The sequence below is a fragment of the Trachymyrmex cornetzi genome, unplaced genomic scaffold (genome assembly GCF_001594075.2).
Source record: "Trachymyrmex cornetzi isolate Tcor2-1 unplaced genomic scaffold, Tcor1.1 scaffold260, whole genome shotgun sequence".
Classification (NCBI taxonomy): Eukaryota; Metazoa; Arthropoda; class Insecta; order Hymenoptera; family Formicidae; genus Trachymyrmex; species Trachymyrmex cornetzi.
The window spans coordinates 5301-22361 of record NW_017297271.1 but is presented as its reverse complement, the minus strand read 5'-3'; the positions used below and the strand labels follow the sequence as shown (position 1 = coordinate 22361).

The following is a 17061-nucleotide window of genomic DNA, read 5'->3' as shown; positions in this document are numbered from 1 at the left end:
TTTTTTGTGATGTTTTTTTTGTTGTCTTGTACGTGACTGCAGTCCCCAAAATCTTACTGCCATTCTGCATGACGTCATACCCCCACCACCGAAGAATCCCCGCGCTACGCTTCCCCTCGCCTACGAGTATCCCCCGCACCCCGCGCTCCCCTCAGAGGACCTGAGTTAGAATCCCCCATAGTATTCCTACTCGTATATATAAGTAAGGTCTGGGGAAGAGCATCAGACACAGCTATATTCGAACAAAGTGACTTAATTCATTTATTAGAACCTGGTAATGCAGTCATGGTTGACAAAGACTTTTTGATTGATGAAACATGATTGGATACAAATGATACAAAAAATGATTGGAAGCTCATAAGACCGCCGTTTTTGAAGGACAAAAAACAATTATCAAAAACCGAATCAATCATGACAGCTAAAATAGCAAAGGCAAGAGTACATATGGAATGATCTAAAGGATAAAGATATTCAAAATCTTAGGCGAAACAATGCCAGTGAAACTTGTTCCACATTTAGGAGACATTTTTACAATAATTTGTGCCACAATCAATCTCAGCTCTCCGATGCTAAAAGATGATAAATTCATGAAATATCAATAATCTATTTTTTTATAGACTTTTATGTTCTTAATTATCAGGGCGTTAAAAATGTAAAAAACTGAAAGAACAATTGTATGAAAATAAAACGCACTATATTTATAATTTTAACGCAACTATTATTATTATAATATTCATTACATTTTTGTATCAACGCTTTTTTAAATTTTTATATCACTTAACAAATTATGCCTTTTAATTTTAACACCTTATAGTCAACGTATAATATATTATTATATATAGAGGACGGATTACAATTTGTTAATCATTTATAAAGATTATGCGTTTCGCGGGTTTTCTCCGTGTCCAGATCCATTCTTGGAGTCCACTTCATCAGGGCGAAGAGCAGCCTGATACTGTTATCAGGCACTCGTGGAAGCTTTAAGAAGATTGTTAATCATTTTTTTTTAATTGATGTTCCTTGTTTTACATTTTGTAATAAACATATTTCATGCAATATAATATTATAATATATGTTCTTTATTGCTATCAACTGCTATCAACAAATATTTCTGTCACAAAATTTTTATCAAACTCGATGTTTAGGATCAACATACTTTTATCAAAACTTGCATGCATTACAAAAGAAGTTTTCTTTACATTTAAAATCGCCATCCTTAGCTGCACTTGCCCGTAGTATCTGAGTTTCTTTTTTAGCTGTATTTCTCCGCATTTCCGTATCAAACTTTTACCTACTTCTGTCTCGATTGCAAAATGGTCATAGTTTTACCTTTGAATGGGCACTTTATTTCCAGTAATTTGGACGGCTTTTCGTCTTCGAAAATTATACCATCAGGCTAGTAGCAATCCAGGGATTTAATTGTGAGATAATTAAACCAGTTTCAAATACTTGTTTCTTGAACTTTTTTGAACGTATCCCGAATTTGATCTTCCGTCATTTTTCCATATTCTGTAAATTTACTCTTGAAGCTTTTCGGGGTAATATGGTCACTACACTTTTTCTTCCAATTGGGATTTTTATTCTTTGTGTACGTGTAAAGACCATAACAAGTTGAGCCTATTATTCGAAATCTTCGCTCCTTGTGCCAATGTGCCAAAAACAATTTTGTGTCCACACATATTTTTATGAAACCATCAACCAATGTTTCCAGTGTTTTAATGCAGCATATTTGCAGCTCATTGGTATTTAAATCGCGGATCTCTTTCATGATGTCACTATCTTGATATTTAAATATGATTTCGATTACCTTCCTTTCTGCATCAGACACCTGTTTTTCCGTACCACCTTTAAAGGTAACAGGACTATGTCTTCCATTTGTTCTTTTACTCAAGGCAGAATCCAGAAGCCTTTCCAAGCTTGGAGAACTGCAACGTTTTTTTCTTCTAATTTGAATTTTTTGGTGGCATGCGAAAACAGTCGTGTTCTGCTAAAGGTGCTGATGTATATTATGTCAGTGCTTGATCGTGAAGGACTTTTTTCCACTTGCGTGGCTTGTCAATACACGATAACTTTTCGAAATTCTTTAAATTATATCTGAAATAAAACATTCAAATTTAGCTCGTGTAAGGAAGTAATTTAAAATTGAACGGAAGGGGGGGGGGGGTAAGTAAAGTGTATTAAAATACACTGCGTTTCAATAATGTAGAAGTTAAGAATTAACCTTGAGCAGTAAAGAAGAGAAGCTATTACATGCTTGCACTTTTCTCCGAGACCAACTTTACACGAACATTTCATCGATATAATTTTACCATTTCTCTGGACCTTACCGGTAACTTCATGTGAAGAGTGCTACAAATGAGAGGTTTGTAAACACAAAGCTATCAAATTGACACAATCACTTCTCACATTTTCAATATTTTTTTCGGTTTTAATAATATGATTCGCTTCGAGCACACGTTTTCCTTCTATAAAATTCCTGTGAGAAGGACTTGTTTCAGCATAAGAATAAATTTCTTTCATTGTTATTAACATTTTTTTAATTTTTTAAATTTTTAATAAATTACTATGTATTTTTCTATGTATCTAGGGGGTTATAGCCGCTATATTGGATATAGGTCACGCCCGTATGTCAGTTCCCAATAATGTCAAATATCCTATTATACTCGCCGCGCATCCACTGGTGACGTTGATAATTCAATACGCTCATACGTGCTTGCTTCACCCCGACATTATCCTTAGATGTTTTACGCGAAAAATTTTGGATTCTTCGCGTTCACCAAACAGTGCGAGCTGTCTTGTATCGTTGCGTTCCTTGTACGCGCGAGAAGGCTGCCGTTCCGAATGAGTTTATAGGCGATCTCCTTGCGATGCGCATGCGACAAATCGATCACGCCATTACACATTGCGTACTTGATTATGCCGGATCCGTTTCCGTCAGATTGAATTCAAGCCGCGGGGATAAGTCTCGGAAAGTGTATATTGCCGCATTTGTCTGCATGACAACTCGCAATACATCTCGATTTAGTCAGTGACTATACCACCGACGCATTTCTAGCCGCATACGTGCGATTTTATTCCCGGCGTGGGATGCCCTCCGAGCTATACTCCAATAATGCAAAGAATTTTCGCGGAGCCGACCGCGAATTGAAGGCTGCTATGTAAGCAGCAAGAAATGACTCACAATTACGCAGCAAGCTGTCGTGCAACGGAGTCCGTTGGCACTTCATACCTCCTTCCGCTCCTCACTCGGAGGCCTATGGAAAGCCGAGCGTAAAATATTATCTTAAGCGCGTTATCGGTTCACACACGCTGACGTTTGAAGAGCTCATGGCACTGCTCTGTCAAATCAAAGCGTACCTCAACTCGCGTTCGATCGCGCCGATGTTAGATAATCTCGATGATTATTCATGTCTAACGCCGGGCCACTTCTTAATTGGCCACGCAATTACTGCCACACCGGCTCCAACGCTACTTGAAACAAAAGAAACACGTCTGACTCGATGGCAACTCGTAAGGCAAAAGAGCGAAATTATATGAAAAGCATGGTCGAACAGTTATTCACACGGATTGCAGCAACACTCAAAATGGCGCATCGCTCAAAAGCTTGCCCGAAGCGGACGCTAAGTCTGTCAAGCTAAAATGCCAATATGGGCATAATCATACGAAACACATGGAAGATTTAATGCTCTTTATGTGCTAATTTGTCGCAGTAATCTCGATTTTTGTGCTCAAGCCGTTTAGCGGAAAATGAGTTTTCTGCTAATTTTTAATAAAGTTAGAATGCATTAAAAAAAATAATATTTGATAAAAATAAAAATAATAACACTATAATTTTATGCTAATTATGTGCTTTTAATATACTATAATTCGCTACCTGCATTTTGACTGGCACTTTACTCTTGTAAGGGGAAGTGAGTGATTCTTCGGTGGTGATTTACCGGGGATGGATCAAAGGGGATGAGTACTAATATTTGAATTGATGATGGTATATTAAAAGCACATAATTAGCACAAAATTATGGTGTTATCATTTTTATTTTTATTATTATTTTTTTTTAATACATTCTAACTTTATTAAAAATTAGCAGAAAACTCATTTTCCGCTAAACGGCTTGAGCACAAAAATCGGGATTACAGCAACAAATTAGCACATAAAGAGCACTAAATCCTCCATGTGTTTCGTATGATTATGCCCATGTTGGCACTCTAGCTTGATAGACATTCGAACGCTTAGTTCTTTTACGCGACCCCCTCGCACCACCGTGCAAGTGGGAATTTGGTCGGTTCATTAAATGCCACGTTGGAAAGGACGGACTAACGCATCGCTGTCAAAATCAAGATCCACATATCAACGATCAATCGTTAAGTTGTGTTTCTTGCCAATTAATTTAAACGAAGCTTTCGCGTAAATGATTTCCGGTCATGGCAATCCGTGATCGTACTAAGTTCACGCACACTTATCTCGTATCATACGTTATTATTCTTATGAGTTTATCGACATATATCTCTCTGTGTACATATTATATAGTCTGTATCGTTAGCTTTAAGCAAAATGAAAAATCTTGTGTATCTATGCATTTCTCGGCTTGTACCCATTATTTCTCAATTAGTAGTAAACCCGCTTGTCCCAGCGGGCGGCATAAAGCATTCTTATTTCGGCTGGTTCAGGCGAGGCGGGCGGTATGTTGCGATATTCCCTTGGATCAATGTGATAAATGCTAATTATGGGTCGATGGCGCCATCCATTGATTCCTTCCGTGAATTTTTCGTCGCAGACGCCGCGCCGTCTTACAAACATCTTTTTATTGAAATTTCGGTGTTGTTCCCGTGCGATTGGACAACGCATAAGCCGACGTCGTTGTCACCTGCCGATTCGTAGCGCTAATCGCGCTATCTGAAGCTGCCGTTTTTGGGTAGCGCGATTCTCCCCTCAGACACAATTCTGCGCTCGTCGTGACAAGCCGTGCCTCAAATTCGTCACGAAGTTCATAAAAGCTCCCGGGCTCCCAGTTCGCGATCGTGAGTCGAGTTAAACCTGTCTCAACGGATAGGCTAGGTTTCATCGATATTGAATCGTTCGTGAGCTCGTCGCCGGGTCCGTTGAATACAGCAGCGTTCTTTCCACGTGTTCGCTACCGCAACATTATCGCATATCTCATCACGGCCGCCGCCGTGCATGAGCATCGCCAAGTTAGCTACCGCTAATAGCGCATTTCTACATAAAACATTAGGGAGTTTTTGCAATAACGTGAATTCAGATACGGTGAACGCTAAAGCCATGTTATCTTTTTCTTAATTAGTTGTTAAGAAGAAGATAACCTGACCTTAACGTTCACCGTATCTGGATAAACGGTATTGCAAAAACTCCCTATTGTGTCACGTTATCGAAACGCAATTGAGAGGCGTTAAAGAATAAAATTTTATATATGACAATTAAATCCGAGTGCGCAATGTCTTTAACTTCCAGTCCACCGATCCATCCCGCTACATGAGATCTCACAAGTAAACCTACGGAGGTGTTGTTCACCGATTTTAATGAAACTTTGCGTATTTGTAGAACTTTGAAAAATATTTGACACGTATTTTCTTTTATCTGCAATGGTCCACTCTGAAGGGTAAAAACTACCCCTTAAAGGTAAGGGATATATTTAACATATTAGGTGAATTAAGTTGAAAATTTTAAAAAGTAAAATGGGTTAAGGGGTTTTTGGGGTCGCTGAAACTAAATTTTATGTCAAAAATATGAAATTTAAAGTTTTCTCTACGTGCCACGTGCAATCATGAGTAGACGCGGCGGGCGCACACAAACGTTTTCCGTTTTCACTGACGCATACGTACACTGTAGACAGGAGCGGTCTGATGTTTACGTTTTTTCAACGGAGTTGAAAAAAAATTGTACCCCGAAAGGTGAGAGGCAAGGGAACTCACTATAAAAATCTTGAAAGGTAAGGACCTTGTATCAATACATTTTTTGCAAAAGTTATAAATTTTAACGTATATAGCTGCCATATTGAGACCGCCATTTTGAATTTTATATTTTTAATACCATATTTTAAATCATCGATCCAAAAATTGGAAATTTTAATTCTGTGATGACAAGAATTCTTAAAATTTACTCATTTTGATAAAAACTAATAAAAATTTTAATGTATACGCAATATTGGGACCGCCATATTGGGTTCGCCATTTTGAATTTCATACTTTTGACATAAGATTCAGTTTCAGCAACCCTAAAAGCCCTCTAACACATTTTACTTTTTAAAATTTTCAACTTATTTCACCTAATATGTTAAATCTATCCCTTACCTTTAAGGGGTAGTTTTCACCCTTCAGAGTGGACCATTGCAGATAAAAAAAAATACGTGTCAAATATTTTTCAAAGTTCTATAAATATGCAAAGTTTCATTAAAATTGGTGAGTGACACCTCCGTAGGTTTACTTGTCAGTCGAGATCGAAACAGCGATTCTCACACACTATCAAATATAAAATTGCAATCACATTGAAATTTGATAACTGACCACAAAATTATTTTTAACTATTTCATCTGTATGCCTGCAATAAGTTTCAAATTGTATTTTATTTATTTGATTATAATCAACTTATTTTGGTTATGTCAAAAATGCTTTTATTATCACACGCTTAATAAAGGTCGAAACGTTTGCCACTGTATATATTTAATACTGTTATATCCAAGCCGTAGGTTTTTATTTCCAAAAAGATTTTTGGGGTAAGGAAGGAACTACTGAAGAACGTAAATGAAATCCTCTTGCGATTTGATGCGTCAGTCACAAGTCGAATACACCTGTGTAAAACCCCAGATATGGACCAATGTACTGCAGTAGAATCTCTATTAATCAAACCTCGATTATCCGACGCCCCGATTATTCGATTCCTCATTAATTAAATTATTTCTATCTACACTGAGAAATCCATTTAGTTGAATCAACTAAAGATTTGTTTGCCCATATCCAAACAAGAAATTAATTGATTCAACTAAATGGGTTTATCAGTGTAAAACATTTTTTTTAATAGTATAGAAAATCTTGATTATTCTATTTCTTCAATAAATCCAGTCCACAATTAGGTGGAAGGTTCTACTGTATATAGCACACATTAGTCATGTTTCCATATACATTACCAGTAATGAAAATCTACGGTGTACATAACGTAAACTATAGATTTTCAGTACTGTGCATATCGGATTGTCGGGGATCTGTCTTCGTCTCATGAAGACAGAAAGGCCGTCGACGGCGGCCGAGATCTAAGAAGCATTTGGCATACAGTACTAAATCCATGTTTCTTGTGATGCTCGTTGTCGTCACTCTGTCGCTGCTTTGTCGCCGCGGCTTTGTAAATCACGGCTAAAACATCGTATCAATATGGATTTAGATCGGAAGGCTCCTGAGGGAATCATGGTTGCCGAGGGGGATTCTTTCGATCGGTGAGCGAGCTAGCTAATACATCGTGTGCAGCCCAAGTTCACATCGCGTTCTCAAGTTGAGCGTATAGATCTCCGAACGTGTGTTCATCCGCGGCTCAGGGCATTAGCCTCTAGGCGTTGTCGCGGTTTGTTTGGTCATAGACTCGGAACAAGTGTGTGAGCGTCACTAGGTAGTCTCAACCGACTCAGGGTGTACACAAGATCACTCCCAGGGGTTGTTGACATGCGACTCAGGGCGTACGTCACCCCTAGGCATTGTCGCCACACGAAAAATTAAGTGACAGGACTCTAATTAGCGAAGTCTACTTATTGTGTATACAAACCTGTAAATAACTGTAAATATTTGTAAATAACTGTGAATAAACTGTGAACGAACTACACGAAAAGACAGTGGGGATATTAGTGTTATCCCGCTGATACAAAACATCGATATAGGGACAATTATACTTATTTTTCAGAAAAGAATCTTTTCTTGTTAAATGAAAAATTCTAATATCTAGAATAAAGCATTCTTGATGCTATTCCATTAATTTTCTTAACAGAAAAATTTAGGTTACATTTTCCGGCAACGAAAAACTGGCCTTGTTCAGAACTCGAGCTCAGGATCTCTCATCTCTCGCATTTCTCTGCGCGCTACACTACGAGAGCTTCGTCGTCATGATGCTATGGCATCATATATATATATATATATATATATAACACTAGATAGACTCATTATAAACATAAGAATATATAAACATAAATTTATATGTGTTCCCGTGTAGAAAGTAGTTGTTAGGGATAGCTCTATGTAACATGAGGCCCTGACCATTATTTATTAGGGATCTTTCTATAAGAAAGATTTCCTTACTTTAACCTATTATAATTTATTATCCCGATCATAATTTATTAGGGATGTCGTAAGTAAGGTTTCCTTATTTATATCTGATAAGGCCCTCATCAGGATTTGATAGGGATGCATCAACTCTCTCTCTCTCTTTATAAATACTTATTTATTAGGGCTAACTTGTAAAGACCTAGAAAGGATTTATTAAAGTTGCCATAAGAAAGACTTTCTTATTTATATCTGATAAGGCCCTCATCGAGATATGATAGAGATGCCAAGCGGTAGAATATATGTGCTATATATGACAGATTTCCTTACCTATAAATAGTTGTTAACTTTAAGTTAAGTTAAATATCTCACAGGATACAACAATCTTTTTTCTGCCAGATTTTTTCATTTTGTATAAAAACGCGTCTACTGAACATAATTTTGATTATTGACGTTAATATTACATTGAATAATTATCTAACTAATTTTGCTCACAATTAGTTGCATTATTTTCGTATATGAGAAATTAATATACAGTATTTGATAGCACAAGTATAATAGTAACTGACTGGATGTTCAGTTAAATTGCACAAATTTCTATTAGGATTATATTAACAGATATATCACAATATGCATTTATAAATATTCAGTGTTCGAGAGTCATCGATGTATAGCAGTTTCCGTACGATTACAGAGGTCAAGCAACGCGAATGGTGGTGCACATTTCGGATGGCTAACCGTTTTAAAATACCATAAAATTAATTCCTATAATATTTTATAAGGCCCTGATAATTTTTCCTTATAGAGCCCTGATAAATTTTCCTTACACGGCCTTGGTAGTTTTTCCTTGTAGGGTCCTGATAATTTTTCCTTATAGAGCTCTGATAATTTTTCCTTGTAGTGTCCTAATAATTTATCCTTATAGGGTCCTAATAATTATAGGATAATGGTTTTCGTTTGTCTAGGGGTTTTATTACACGAGGCGTGATGTTGAGAATGAAGACAGGCGTTTATTACACACAGCAAGAATTAATTGTTAGGTTAACAAAGATTTTAGACACGCGGCAATGACACGCTCGCTTGTTCGTTCTCGACTGCAGCGCTTCCCTTCTCCCCGCTCTTCCTTCGCCAGGCCCCGAACCCATCCGAGCATTTCCGAATATCATTTCACGCACGCATTGCGATCTCCCTACGCCTAATTGTTCGAGTGTACTAAATGAAAAATAAACCTAAATTTCACAAAAGTAAAGGAACAAAAAATGCGTTCTCTTCTTTATTTCAACTTATCTTACATAATTTTTCCTTATAGATCCTGATAAACAATTTGTTACATCCCTAATAGCACAAACCTCCATGGGACGTCCGTATGTCCTTTGAATATCCTAAGGACATCCCTAGGATATATCCCGGATAAAGTGTGTTATTAGAAATGCCACATAGGGCCTAAATTATTTAACCAAATAGGGCCCGATTAATTTTAGGGCATACTAATCAGATTCTTTTTTAAACCCTAACTATTTTCTATACGGGTTATACTCGTCTCAAGAAAAGATGTTGATCTTATTTTATTCGAAGTAGTAGAATAAAAATTGTTAATTTAATCTTAATATAGTATAATTTTATATTGTGTACAATTGAGTTAAGATTATGTAGATTATGTATCAAGAATCTTTTTTTTTTCTCGATATTAGAAATCCTTTCTGAGAGTGCAGAAATCGTCCTTGTGAACATTATAAGAACATCCCCAGGATATATCCTAGATAAAGTGTGCTATTAGAGAATATGAAGCAACTATTAGACTGACATGAGTAAATCAAATTTGAAATAAGAAGAACCTTATAAATCCTATATTTTTGGTCGAAACGGATCTTAATGCTTAAATAGCAAGGCTCAGTATTCTAACTGTGAGGACACCCGACCGTCAAACGGGAGATCAAGGTTCGATTCCCGGTTGAGGTAATATGTTCTTGCAATAAATTATAAATACACACACATATATATATATATATGTACAGTTTTTAGATTTCATCAATATATGACAATTAATATTCTTGTTATAAAGATGCTTATTAACATAAAAAAATTATTAAATTATTTATACAATTTAATAAGTTCGTATTGCTTTTTTGTGGTTTTATTGTTTACATTACTATTCTGGTTCCTAAATGCGTTCGCAATATGCAGAATCAGAATGTATATAAATTAACAAGAAATATGTTAAGCGTCTCGACGAAATATAGGATCCTTCTTATTTGAAAAACAAATATATTTCTTAATGTAATTAGTCTATGTATATTAGTCAGAATGTAATTATTTATAAAATTTAAATTCTTTTAATGGATGCAAATGTAGAAGTATGCATATGCTTGCAAGTGTTAACCGCACTGGGAAAAAAATATTTTATACATATATAATTATATAATTTTATATATTTGTATATAAATGGACATATTTTATATATAATTATGTATAATTTTATATAATTACATATGATTTTATATAATTATATATGTAAGTTTATATATAATAATTATATATAAATATATATAATTATATGCAATTATATATAAAATATGTCTATTTATATATATTTTTATATAATTTTGTATAATTATGTATAAAATATTTTTTCCCGGGCAGTTATATAAGTACTGACGCAAACAGGTAAACAATAATTATTGTATACTTCTTTGCGTCAATACTTATATAATTGGTTAATACTTGCAAAATATTCATACATATATCTTTACATTTACATCCATTTAAAGAGGATATAAATTTTATAAATTCATTACAATAAATATAATAATAAAAAGAAAAACATATCAAATCTTATAACTGAAGGAGAAAGAATTGAAGTATCTATATGTCAGTGCAAGGAATAGAAAAACAATTTTCATATGTCATACGTGCAATCAGCGGCTGGAGCGGTGGAAGGAACAGTCGTAGGCATCATTCCAAAAATCAGCACAAAAGTTGTATCTGCCAAGCACTTTTCTATTGTAATAGTTACTAGCAGGTGGAGTCTTAAAAATTATAGTATTAAAAAACATTCTTTTAAAATTAAAAAATGTTTGAATGTAAAGTAGCGAAAAAACTAATTAATTTATTTACTTTCTAAATTGTTACCTATTATACGTAATTTATCTCACAAAAGTAATAGTTAAAATCTATTTCTAAAAAGATCTCTTATGACTCATGCAAATCACCTGACTGTTTGTCGCACAATGCTATTTTACACGAATTTGTTTTACGACGTATTTTATGCTATAATACCTAATATTATTAGCAAAGAAAACTTTTTTTATTTTTTATAATTTTGTACAACTTATGAAAATATATTGATATCTATTCTGGTTCAAATTTATTTTCAAAACATTTTTTGTGGTTCTGTAATAGCATTAATTCTCGTAACAATATATAGAAAATATATTTCTCATTTAAATATTTTTCGTATTTAAATAACCGCAAAATTTTCTATTATATCAATAAAATTTATATTCTCACATATTTACTTTTTATTTAATATTAGGTGTTAAATTTAATTCCTGCCGTTTTTTGTCTCCAAAATTGATTTGTTTCGAAGGGAAATACCTTAATCAAAGTGTTATTAATAAAGTATTATTAATTAGTAATAAAGTAAAAAATGGAGGAAATTACTTTAATTAAGATATTCATTCATCTTCTCTTTGAAACAAATCAATTTTGGAGACGAAAAACGGTAGGAATTAAGTTTAACACCTAATATACAACTCAATGGTACACATAGTCATCGTCAGTAGAGAATATGAAATAGAATATATAGAAACTTATTGCCATTATTGCGCCCCTTCAAATTTTTTACGTAAAACAAGTACCTAGTTTACCACATTCTAGTCCCAGATCTCGTGTCGAGAAAATTATATAGGCATTTCTGAATGTTAATAGTCAATTCGAAATATACATACATCCTTATACATATTACTATACCTATACTGCACTTTGAAAAAATTTTGCTGAGACATTACAAAATTGAATGTGAAGAGTGAATATTTCTTCAAATTGTGTTGTTGAATCTATTGATTTTTCTATATTGGTTTTTAATGTTGCTGCAACGTTGAAATGACATTAAACAAAGTATTATTTAAAATACATGTTTCAGACGTCAAATTTTGAAAAGAAATAAATATAATACGTATCTCAGACAACAAAAAGTGTTTAAAATCAGGTAAGACATTTTTTGTGTTTATACCATAAAACGACTTAAAAATCGTTTTATGTCACAATTTTAGATTTTATGTTGTTTGGGTACATCTTTTATTAAATAAAAAATAAATTTTTAAGCATGCAAAATTCTGAGAAATATATGTTATTAATATAAATATCTATAGTCACACATATGCAGTATATTTTAGAAAGTAAAGAATTAATTTTAAATAATAAAAATCAATACCAATTATTTTTTAAAGTCAGATTTTTTCAATATATTAGAAACTAATTTTACACATTTATTTTATTGAATTTTTTAATAAAATATTCATTCAAATATTCAGTACATGTATACAAAATCTACGTTCCTTATACGTTGAATAAATGTTGAATAAATATTGTTCTGATAAAAAATTTTTCTTATATAATTATGTATGTACAACTATATAAAATTACATAAAAGAATATATAATTATGTACTATATAATATATCTATTGACCAAATATGTCACAACTTTATACATCTACTAACATTCAATGTTCGTGAATCATCGAAGTAACAAGTTATGATTGTAGAGGTCATGCAGCATTGGATACGATATAGCTTTAGGATGGGTGACCGCTTCAAAACTACGAAATTAATTCTTGATTTCAGAAAGAAATGTTTCTTTTTTTAATCTTAATTTTATCGTGTGTATTCTGGAATACGATGCTAATCAGTAATATTTATTCTAGCAATAAAAACTGGATTAATCAATGTATAAAAAGTTTTTTGCTAATTAATTAATTAAGTCTCCATTGTATATATACATTGAATCAATGTTTAATTGCAACGCCTGTAAGATATAAACTCAAAGAACATTGAACGTTTATGCAAAGTCGTATTTTCAACGTTGACATTTTGTGATGTTAGTACAACATTTGCAGTGTAGCAATTTAACGTTTTCTGATATGTTGATTCAATGTTATTTTACTATATCGGATGTATTCGTATTTTTATATTTATGAATATATTATCAATTCTAGAAATTAAAAAATGCCTATTACGGTCGGAGCTGGATCTTCATTGCTTAAATAATTCAATCTTGAATTACTAATATATACTATAGGTATATATATACATATATATATACTTGCATATATACCATATTGTAGTCTTTTTCAAACTGCGCCTCGAATTATTTTTCCGGACTAAATAAACGCAATTAAAACTACTCTAGCAATCGCGAAATAAATTGACAAGCAATTAATAATTTGATGCTACCATCAAGCATTATATATTATAAAGATGTTAATATGTTAAAACTCTTAATAAATTTATTGCGAAAAATATTACCTCGGCCGGGACTTGAACCCGGATCTCTTGTATTCCGTACGAGCGTCCTAAGCCTCGGTGGTCTAATGGCTTAGGACGCTCGTACGGAATACAAAAGATTCGGGTTCAAGTCCCGGCCGAGGTAATATTTTTCGCAATAAATTTATTAACAGTTTTAACATATTAACATCTTTATAATATATGATGTTTGATGGTAGCATGAAATTATTAAAATGGTTGTCAATTTATTTCGCGATTGCTAGAATAGTTTTAATTGCGTTTATTTAGTCCGGAAAAATAATTCGGGGCGCAGTTTGAAAAAGACTACAATATGATATATATGCAAGTATATATTAGTAATTCAAGATTGAATTATTTAAGCAACGAAGATCCAGCTTTGACCGTAATAGGCATTTTTTAATTTCTAGTATTGATTGTGTTTCTCACATATACGGTCTAAAATAAAGATATTGTGTGGATATATTATGCTGGCGCCTTGCTTTTTTTGAGATATCATCTTAAATTTATGAAATACCGCCTGTGATAAATCTTCTGTATTTTAGACATGTCAATAAAGTATACTATTATTATTATTATTATTATATTATGTCACAATGTAATTTATCTTAATTGCATATGTGTACACCATATCTTTCTTATATGCGCCGTATAAATTAAATTGTACTGTAGTAATTGATTGGCCATAGATAAAAAATGAGTCACGTTCGGAAATTTTCTGTAACTGTTAGTAGGAGTTACTGCAATGAGTCATGTGCGCTTACATTAATTTTAGCAAAAATTATTCACTAACGTGTTTGAAATAACATACATATAACCAAGGTCATATTCCTCGCAATTTTCCGATAACACAAACGATATCGCTGGTCATTTATGCGTAAACTATTTATGCATATAATAACGCCTCAAATGCAATATCGTTGTACTGTCCGACTTAAACACAACCATACAAATTGATGTATGTATTGCATATACCTGGTCTCTCAAAAATTATTTTATGGTATTTTAAGTGTAACGGACTAAAATGTGGAAAAGAAATTAATGAAAATAATTTGTTTTGACACGTTAATGTCTGCGATTATACATATATATATTTTTAGTAGAAGTGTACAATAATTTAAACATAATTTATTTTAGCTTATTATCTATGTGTGTGTAGCATAAAAAAAATGTATTTAAGTGTTCAAATTGTATATTTACACTAATATTTACAACAATTTGCGATGTATATACGAGGTGTGTTAAAAAAATATCGAACCTTTGATCGGCAAAAATACATTTATTCATACATGATACATTTACTGTAATCTCCTTCAAAGTAGTCCCCTTGATAATGCACACATTTCTCCCAGCGGTTCCACCATATTGTTGGAAACACTTTTGGAACGCATCTTTTGGAATGGTGTTCAGCTGGGCCGTCGCATTCCGCATAATGTCTTCTCTTGATTCAAATCGGTGATGCGCGCATTATCGTGATGGAGCTGCCAAGTGGTCGCTGCTCACGGTCAGATCCGGTCGTTTGCGTCAAACAGCATCACGAAGGCGACCTTCTAGTAGTACTCCTTGGTAGCTCTAGACCACCTGGCAGCAAGAGAAGACATTATGAGGAACGCGACAGCCCAGTTGAATATAATTCCAAAAGACGCGTTCCAGAAGTGTTTCCAACAATGACGGGACCGCTGGGAGAAGGGTGTGCATTACCAAGGGGACTACTTTGAAGGAGATTAGAGTAAATGAATTATGTATGAATAAATGTATTTTTGCAGATCAAAGGTTCAATACTTTTTGAACACACCTCGTATTTACGAATATATTATACACATTCAAGTATTTTATTTTTTTGTTTCTGCCACTACACGGAGAGAATTTTCTTTTAAAATTTACCCTGAAAATATGGTGATTGTGGTACAATACAATATTTTAAAGATTTTTACCATGCACTTCAGTAAAATTGATCAAACTTATTTTATACTTTATTGTAGTTTTATTAATGAATGAGAGAGATTTATATCAAAATTCTTCGAAATACAATGTTGTCCCACGATTGTCATATTTTCAGGGTAAATTCTAAGAAAAAATTCTCTCCGTGTATTTTTTCTGATATTTATTTAAGATTAATGTTATTTTTAATGATTGTGCAACTAAAGTCAAATTATTAAAAATATGGAAATTATTTAATACCTATAATAAACATAGTTTGATTAATGCTAACTCATTTCAGTGAAAGCAAATAATGAACTGTGTTTTCAATACAGTGATCTAATATTTTTCTACTTCTTCTCTTTAAAATTTCGAATTTTTCCCTTACCTTGAAATTTCCTCGTATTCTTCCTTCCATAAAAAATTGTGTTATCCTATATTTTACAACTGTCTGAACGATCTAGATTATTGTAACTATATAGGAACTTTAATTGCATTTTTCTCGATACGTGCTTAGTAAGCTTACAGATTAACTTCCTCTTCATCGATTGTTTTAAAACTTAGTTTTTTAAAGTCATTTTTATTGCTAAAAACGAATATAAAAAAATTTTTTGGCGGTCGAACACATTTAGGTCTTCATGTTGAAAATTATACGAAAAAAATGTGTTTTTGATCAATATTTTCTAAAACATTGATTGTACAAAAAAAAACAAAGTTCGTGATATTTTATAAAAAAAGGTCCAGGGCACTTATCATGGAATGAAGTCGGAATGGATTCCAATTATTCAATTATTCTGTTGATTTCTATTGTGTTTTCTGGGGAAAACAAAATAATTCCAATCGGAATCCATTTCGATTTTGTTCCATAATAGGTGCTCTGTACTGTAATAAACGTATATTCTGTCACGAGTGCTAAATTGCACAAATGACAATTGCGCCACGAAACGTGCCAAAAAGATAATTTAACAATTAGCGAAATCATATTATTTAAAATAAAGTAAACAGTATAATTAATATAAAAGAAGACCCTGAGCGGAAATAAAATTATAACAGAAGGAACGCAGACTCAGATGTTCGCGCGGAAACTGGCCTCGTTCGATAAGCGAAACGCTGACGGATCAACGCAGACGGCCCAAGGTTGACCCCCAAAATATAAAATATAAGCGCGACCGCACACGCCGTGGGGGGTCAGAAAATCGGTCAGAATACTAAGTGTAACACGTCGCATCGCGCGGTCCGAATCCTTATAATATATACAGGATGTACATAAAGTACCGGGACGGTTGAATAACTTTTTGAAAAATTAAAATTTCGAAAAACGCTGAAACATGTCAAACGAGTTTTCAAAAAATCTATGTTTTGCGG

The 17061-nt window shown here is 33.3% G+C and overlaps 1 pseudogene; it reads right to left on the bottom strand.

The window, feature by feature from the left end:
* Positions 1 to 1088: 1088 nt before the first annotated feature.
* On the bottom strand, positions 1089 to 2523 carry LOC108761734 (uncharacterized; annotated as a pseudogene).
* Positions 2524 to 17061: the final 14538 nt, after the last annotated feature.